This window comes from Microcebus murinus, chromosome 4 (genome assembly GCF_040939455.1).
Source record: "Microcebus murinus isolate Inina chromosome 4, M.murinus_Inina_mat1.0, whole genome shotgun sequence".
NCBI classification, from domain to species: domain Eukaryota; kingdom Metazoa; phylum Chordata; class Mammalia; order Primates; family Cheirogaleidae; genus Microcebus; species Microcebus murinus.
The window spans coordinates 77,113,750-77,122,569 of NC_134107.1; the positions used below are offsets into that span (position 1 = coordinate 77,113,750).

At 37.4% G+C, this 8,820-nt stretch overlaps 1 pseudogene; it reads left to right on the forward strand.

Annotated features, from left to right (window-relative positions):
* Window positions 1–886: 886 nt before the first annotated feature.
* Window positions 887–1,395, forward strand: LOC105882859 (mediator of RNA polymerase II transcription subunit 28 pseudogene; annotated as a pseudogene).
* Window positions 1,396–8,820: the final 7,425 nt, after the last annotated feature.

The following is an 8,820-nucleotide window of genomic DNA, read 5'->3' on the forward strand; positions in this document are numbered from 1 at the left end:
CAGGGGGCTTTGGAGCAACCCAGGGCTCCAGTGCATCAGCCACCACTGCTGTCTCTGGGACAAGAGGTGCATCAGGGGGCTTCGGAGCAACCCAGGGCCCCAACGCCGCAGCCACCACTGCTGTCTCTGGGGCAAGAGGTCCACCAGAGGGCTTTGGATCAACCCAGGACTTGAATGCAGCAGCTTTGGGTTGAGAGGGACCAGGGATACAGCTCCAGGAAGTAGTGCTAAGTTTTAGAAAGCCGTAGGCATAGGTCAGTAATCCACAGTGACTCACACAGAAGCCCAAGGCAAAGGCCCCTCCAGAAGCCTCCATGTTAACTGTCTTTTGGAAGGTTCTATGAGCTGTTGGTCCCTTGGTCCCTTCTGGTTGAGAAGCAGTGTCCCCATGTGTTATAACCCATGACCATATAGGTTACATAGTGTTCTGGAAAAGCCTGATGTAAAGCGTGGAGTGAAAAATGAACAAGCACAAAGGTAGCAAGAGCATCCCTAAAACCATAAGAGTTGCAAAATCTAAAAGCAACTAATTTCTTCTTCAGAAGGAGGGACTCTTGCCCAACCTCTGCTCCAGGCATTGTTCTCCAAGAAAAAAAATATCCAAAAAGAAGTATAAGAGTACAAGGAGCCCCAGAGCAGCTGCTTTTGGAAGGGAGGTCTAATGGCTGCTATCGCAAAGCTCTCAATTCCACAGACCTAAGCAGTATCTCCAGGATGTGGAGCATTGTCTTGCCATGGCTCAGCTCTGTCTCCTAGCAGCCAGCCCCAGCAAAGCAGCTCTGACTGAAGGGCATTGTAACAGCATCAGCCTGGCCTCCATACATCTAATAGGCAGTGCTATTAAAGGCAGGAGTTGATTTTGGACACGACAGATCTACTAGCCAATATGTTTTCTGGGCAGCCACCAGGGCCTCCACTACCTCTGCCGGGACTCCCAGGCCAGGATTTGTTTCTTTGGGCAGCGCCAGGCGCGCTGCAAAACCTTCTAACAGTACTTTGATGATGGACAAGTTGGAGTCATCTTTTGAGTGAGGCTTGTTTTGCTTCTCTGGTGAGTCAGCATTGCATCAATGGCACTGATCATGAAGAAATTCGAACTGGTGTTGATCAGTGTATCCGGAAATTTCTAGATATTGCAAGACAGACAGAATTTTTTTTTCTACAAAAAAGACTGCAGTTATCTGTCCAGGACAAATTAACAAGGAGGATGTCTTAGAGCTAAGGAATGAATTACAGCGGAAAGATGTGCTGGTCCAGACGGACTTGATAAAGCTTCTTTGGCAGCAGGTGCTGGAGGACATCAGTGTGCAGCACAAAAAGCCAGCGGACATCCCTCAGGTCTCCTTGGCCTGCCTGGAACAGGCGTCAGCCACTATGCCTGCACACTATGCCTGAGAGAGAGGGCAACGGCGGCAGCCTCAAAGTGTGCCAGCGTGTGAGGCAGCTTCAAACAGTTTACCACATGCTTTGCATGATGATACAGATTGTTTTGCTTTTTAAATTTTTCTGTGACTTTTCATCTCTTGTGTTTCCAATTGTTAGGTTAGTTTGTTCTGAGGGAAAAAATGATCATAGTCTGAAAATGGGGATGAAGATTTAGCTTGTAGGCCTTTTATGGTAGTGTAGAAAAATAGGTAAATCTGCTGTGTTTAAACTTTGAACTACCTCAAGAAGAGGAATCTAATGCAACAATGTTTATAATGTATCCAGAACTCCCTGAGGATATTTTGATAATAGGTAGGAAGTGGCCAGCTGCAAGTGGCTCACTCCTGTAATCCTAGCACTCTGGGAGGCCAAGGCGGGAGGATCACTCAAGGTCAGGAATTAGAAACCAGCCTGGACAAGAGTGAGACCCCGTCTGTACTAAAAATATAATGAAATTAATTAGACAACTAAAAATATATAGAAAAAATTAGCCGGGCATGGTGGCGCATGCCTGTAGTCCAAGCTACTCGGGAGGCAGAGGCAGGAGGATTGCTTGAGCCCAGGAATTTGAGGTTGCTATGACTAGGCTGATGCCACGGCACTCTAGACTGGGCAACAGAGTGAGACTCTGTCTCAAAAGAAAAAAAAAAAAAAGATAGGAAGAGGATTAAAATATCCTGGATTAGTGTAGTAATAGTACAGTAGAATCCCTAGGTTATTATTGCTTTTATTTGGGGTAAGTTGATATTTCATGTGGTGTTTATTTACTTTTTTTGATGAGGGATGTAGTATGAACAGTGATATGCTAAATTTTGTTGTGTTCTGTGGTAATTGATCAGTGTAAATAATATGGCAGACTATGTCTTACAACCATGACAGTTGGGGCATAGGTGAAGTATGAGGCATTAAAGGCTTCTTATTGTCTCTCAAAAAAAAAAAGTTCTCCATTTTGAAAATAGTCTTATAGACTTTAAATCAGCTCTAGAATACTTACCGGAGCTTTATGTTTTTTAATGCATTTTTTGTGAGTTATTTTCCTCAATTATGTTGTTCTGTATAGCTGTACTTTGCATTGTTTCTTTTGGAATGTATTCAATGGTAGAAATGATTCTGTTGTTGATGTTCATTTGGGTTGTTTCTACTTTTTGGTCTCTTACAAACAATGTCACTCTCAACATGCTTGCACGTGTACACTGTACTTCGTGTGTACTCATACCCATGATGGATGTCTTGGTCGTAGTTGACCCCTCAGTCTCCCCGTCCTGTAGGTTCAGCATAATAGGATTCACGCACTGGTGGGTTGAAAATATTCAGACAAAGAGAAACAACAATAAAAAGATACAATATACCAATAAAAAGTACAAGTAAAAACAATGTAGTAAATAAGTTTTTACATAACATTTACATTGTTTAGGTGTTTGAAGTGATCTTGAGCTTATTTAAAGTATATGGAGTATATGTGTAACTTATATGCAAATACTGTGTCGCTTTTTATAAGGGAGTTGAGCATCCTTGCAATTGTTGGTGGTCCTGGAACCAATTGCCTTCCCCCAGGATACCAAGGGACTACTACATGTGATACCAAGTGACTTCAAACCACCATGCAAAATTGTTTTCAACAAAGGTTTTTGCTGTTGTTTTTACAAATTTTTACACACTCGCTAGCTGGGTATAGGGTGTTCATAGTGCTTCACTTTTGCAAACCCCAGGTGAATATCAGCCTTTTAATTTTCATCCAATCAAGCAAGGGTACAGTTGTGTCTCATTAACATTTCCATTTCCCTGATTAATAAGGGGAGTGAGCAATCTTTTCATGCCTTTATCAGCGATTTGGACATTCTCATTCATAAAGTGCTTGTTATGTATTTTGTCTATTTCAGTACTGAGTTTGTTGTCTTTCTCCCAGTTCTTTCTATAGACTGGACATTAGCTCTTTATTGGATATGGGTAATACAATATATATCCACACTCTTTGATTTGTTTTTTCCCTTCTTTTCTATATCTTTTGATGAACAGATATCCTTCTTATTCTCTAACAGTAAAAATATTTTTAAAGATAGCACATATGTGGTGACTATCATATGCCAAACACTGTTCAATTTACTCTGTGTACGGTAACTCATTTAATCCTCACAATAAACTTCAAGAACAATCTCACTATCTCTATTTTTCAGGTGAGAAAAGTGAACCATGGAAACATTAAGTAATTTGCTCCAGGTGGTAGAGCTAGCAGACAGAAGAGTCAGGTAGTTAAACAAGAATCTCCAAGATGATTCCTTAAAAAAAAAGATAAAGAGAAATGACTTCTCCCTTAACAAACTGTGGTATGTGAGCTGAAATCAACAATAACCTAAGTACACAACAGAGAGGCCAGACACAAATACATGTACAGTTGACCCTTGAACAAGTAGGACATTAGGAGAGTTCAACCACTGTGAAGTTCAACACCCGAGTATAACTTTTGATTCCCCCCAAAATGTAAACACTAATACTTTACAGTTGACCAGAAGACTTACTGATAACATAAACAGTCAATTAAGAGATATTTTGTGTATCAAATATATTATGTACTATGTTCTTACAAGAAAGTAAAGTAGACAAAGAAAATATTATTAAGAAAATCCTTAGGAAGAGAAAATTCATTTACAGTACATAATTGTATTTATCCATACTGTAAGTGAATGTCATCAGTTTACAAAACTCTGTGTGAAATGGCCAGCAACCTCAGCTCCAGGCCTCAAACTGTGGTGCATATCAAGCAATTTTACTTTTTCTTGTAATGTCATCACTTTTCTCTGTTTCTTAGGAACACTTCCAGCATCACTGGTGTTAAATTACTAGATAAATTTAAAAAATAAAAGATAATTTTAAAAATATTTCTTAAAATAATCTCCATTGAGGTCAAGACACCCTTTAAACAATGATACCAGCCATTTAGTCCATCCCTTTACACCTGAGTTTTATAGAAATCAAGCCATGCCAATGCAGTCTTCTCTACACTATTTACTGAAGGGAAATGGGTGCATTTACAGATTTTTTTGAGATAGGAAACAAAAAGAAGTCAGAAGGAGCCAAATCAGAACCTTAAGATGGATTCCAAATAATATCCCATCAAAACTCTCCCACCATTACTCCTTTTGATGAGAACAATGAGCAGGAGTGCTGTTTTGGTTGACAAGGACTCTGTGATTGGGATTTCCCAGATGATTTTCTGCTAGAGCTCTGAATAATTTACTGAAAATACTCTCATAATAATAAGATATTATTGATCTTTGGCCATCCAGAAAGTCAACAACCAAAATGTTTTGAGCATCCCCAAAACTATTGCCATAACCTTTGCTCTTGACTGGTCTGCATTTGCTTTAATTTGAGCATTTTTGACCTTTTGGTAGCCACTGCTTTGATTGTGCTTTGTCTTCAGGACCATACTGGTAGAGCCATGTTTCATCTCCTGTTATAATTATATAAGGAATGCTACAGGATTTTGATTCCACTTGTTTTAAATGTCCATTGACAGTTCTGCTCTTGGCTGCAAGTGATCTGGACACAATGGTTTTGGTACCCAACCAATGGACCTTTGCTCAATTTTAATTTTTCATTCAGTTTAGTTTAAGCTGAACCAATTGAGATGTCTATGGTGTTGGCTATTATTTGTGCTGTTCATTTTTGGTCCTCCTTAATTAGGGCACAAAGAAGACAAAGTTCTTTGTAAGTTGCTGTGGATGATTTGCTGCTGTGAGCTTCATCTTTAGTATCCCTTCTTAAAACAGGTTATCCATATGTAAGCTGGTGATTGGGGGGAACATTCTCTCCATAACCATTTGGCAGAGCATCAATGATTTCATCATTGTTCCTCCCCAGCTCCTCTCTATGCTTGATGTTTGTTTTTGCTTCAATTGTAGCAGAATTCATGTTGCTCTGATAGGGTCTCTTTTCAAACTGATGTCTTCTTCTTCTTAGTGTCTCAATCTAGATCCTGTTCAGATGTAGTATAACAAGTTAGTGTAAGTTTATTTTGGTAGAAAAGACTTTTGAAATCTAGGCATCACTCTTTCATAATGTGTATTTTCCATGAACATTTTCAAGACTCTTATGTACCTGGTAACATAGAATATCTCCATTTATCACATACCCATGAATCAATCATAATATTTGACATTATATAAGGGGGAAAAGAAAACATGTATAAATGATGAAGTCAACATCTGATAAAACCAGAAATTGATTACAAAATCAGTCAGCATAGAGATACATCTTTCCGCATGGTTAAAGATTCTCTATTGAACAACCTTAAGATTAGATGGAAACATAAGGTGAAATAGACTATTTCCCAGAAAATACAATAAATATTTGTTAACATGATGAACTTGATCCAAATAACCTTATTTTGAATCCCAGCTCTACTTCCTACCAGCTGGTTTGACCTTGATAAATGACTTAACTTCCTGATGACTCAGTTCCCTCAACTGTAAAATGGATGTAATAATAGCACCTGCCTCATGCCCTTGGTGGGAGGGCTCTGAGTGAATATTTGGAAGTGCTAAGATCAATTCGTGGCACAGAATGAGCATTGTTGGGGTGTTTTTAGATTTAAAAACTAATACATCTAGGAATATATGAGGTTCAGTTGAATTAGTCCTGAGGAAAATTTGCAACCTTATATATATGTTCAACCAAATTAAAAAAGTGAAGGTAAATGTATAAAACTTCTGATTCAAAAAGTTAGGAAAAATATAAATAATAAAGATAGTACACATACCTGTATGCTAAAATGAATGAGTTAGAAAACATGTAGAATAATATAACTAATAAATCAACAAAATGTCCAATAATATAGATACATTTATAGAAAAAATTAATTTATAAAACTAATTTATAGAAGAGATACAGAATATATCATGTAAATCTCATTTAGAAATACATATAGGAAGATGTAAAAGGTTCTAGCACCTCAAACTAATTAAGACCAGGCAATTTCATAGGAGAACTGTGTGAAATTTTGAAGAGTAGATATTTCCAAACCCACTTAGGCATTGGAAAAGAAGAAAAATTCTAACTTTTAAACTAAGCACAACTGACAATATGCATAGAGGAAGAAAATTAAAGACAAAACTTATTTAACTTAAATATTTGCTGCAACTATTAACTACATTAAAAGAAAAAGCTATAATGACTAAATGGGGTTTAACACAGTAAGGCAATAATAGTTTAAATAAGTAAATCTAGCAATAATTCTTATCCTATCAGTAGATCCAAGAAGAAAAGTTATAAGATCATTTTCATGGTTGCTATTGAGCATTTGAAAAATTTCAATATTTAGTCTTCTTCTAAACACACTCACATAGGAGTTCATGAATACTTGAACTGAAAACATTTTCTCCATTTATCTATTTAGCTCTTTTTGCCCCAAACCAATATTTTACTTAGAAAAGAAATATTTAAGGCATTTTTGCCAGTTATTATAAAAGACTTAGGAGTATTATTTATGGAGAAATATAAAACTATAAGTGATGGAAGGGAGGAGACCAAATTTACTTTATTTTTGTTGCAGTTGATGTGACTGGGTACCTGGAAAACACACATGAGGGCTCATCTTTCTTTTCTTTGTTCTCTGACTCTTCAACCTAGCAGGATTTCTTTGCTGCCCAGAGTTTACTTCACTGAAGTCTTCAGGAAAACAGTCTCTAGCATTTCTGCAGACACTCACTCTCCTAAGCCCAGGGGATGGGGTAGGGAAGAAGCAGAATTCAAGCAGAACTTTTTCTATCATTATCAAACAGAAAATGAAAGCACCAAACAGGGCCACACAATTGAAGGTTCTCAATTAGGTAAAATATTGTTGGTTATTATTGATGCAGACTGAAAGGGTAGTTGGTGTTAGGATTCTTAAAATCAGGGTTTTAGGAGAGGTGAGTTCACAGGGGTGACTAAGCTGGGGTAGAGAAAAAGATCATTTAGGAAAGAAGAGAAGAGGTGAGAGACCTTAGGGCCCAGCGTGCTGACTACTGTACTCAAACTCTCTTGAAACTGTTTGTTGTTCATATCTGGGCTCATCACACCCAGTCCCCATTCCAAACTTCCTAACTTCTCCTAACTTCAGCGTGCTCATTCCTCCAGTTCTTAAGCATGTGACTTTGATCTGTATGCATTGATGATGTCTCTTTGATTATTTCAGATATATTTCCTCCTAGAGTCTCTAACACTCTATCTATAATACTTTCTGAGCACATACAATATGCCAGGATCCAATCTAAGTTTTTCAAAATCAGTCTATCATTTAATTCACAAAATCAACTAAGGAGAATTTATACAGAAGGAGAATGAGAAGTGTTGAAGTTGAGCCAAATCCTCAAATCAAGGCTTAGCAAATGTGGGGTTCAATATTCAAATCCAATTTAGCAATTAATGCTGATGCTCCACATGTCCCAGCCTCCTTCCTTATTTTATACATAAACATATTTTCAGCCACATTTAAGTTTCCATTCATTTTCATATTGTTTATTGAAACTAACTTGTTACCTTAAACATCGTAGTCATTTAATTCATGTTTATTTGAATAAATGATTAAGTAAACCCATCTGCCTAGAGCTTGTCAACTATCTCTTTCCTAACAAAAAGGAAGTCTCAGTCCTCACTTTTCAACCGTTTTCCAGCTTTTCATTGTATGTTTAATTATAATTTGAGCATATAATCAGGGGCCAGGGGATTGGATTAAGAGAGGGCTGATTGATTTAAAGGATTTATGACCTTTGAACTCATTATATTCCCTTTCCTTTTGAGGATGACCTTGGAGAAAACAGTATTTTTTGGGTGGTTGAGATTATCTCATTTGACACTACGCTGTCACATGAGTGAAAATTTAGTTGTTTATTAACTCAATTATTTTTCCTTGTTAAAAGTTGAGATTGATTAGGAAATGAGAATTTTCTCCATTAAAAGTTTAAAGCATTTGGCTTTGTGTTATGGAAATATTTTTCACTTTTACATTGGAAATTATGATAGATGGAGTTTGCATTTTTTCTAGATCCAAACATATGTATATATCCTATAAATATTGTCTCTTGGGTAATGGCTAGTTTTGGTATATTGCCATGTTTCAAATTTTAGGCATGTCTATAGTCCCAGCTACCTGGAAGGCTGAGGCGGGAGGATTGCTTGAGCCCAGGAGATTGAGAGATTGAGGTTGCTGTGAGCTATGCTGACGCCATGGCACTCACTCTAGCCTGGGCAACAAAAAAAAAAAAAAAAAGAAAGAAAAAGAAAGGTACATTCTATGGTCAGTGATTGATGAGGTGACTATGGGATTACACTGGAGCTGACTGAATAAAGTTGTTTTTTGAGTCATATATATTTTCACTAATTTTTCTTTCTAAACTAATAGTAAAGAAATATCCC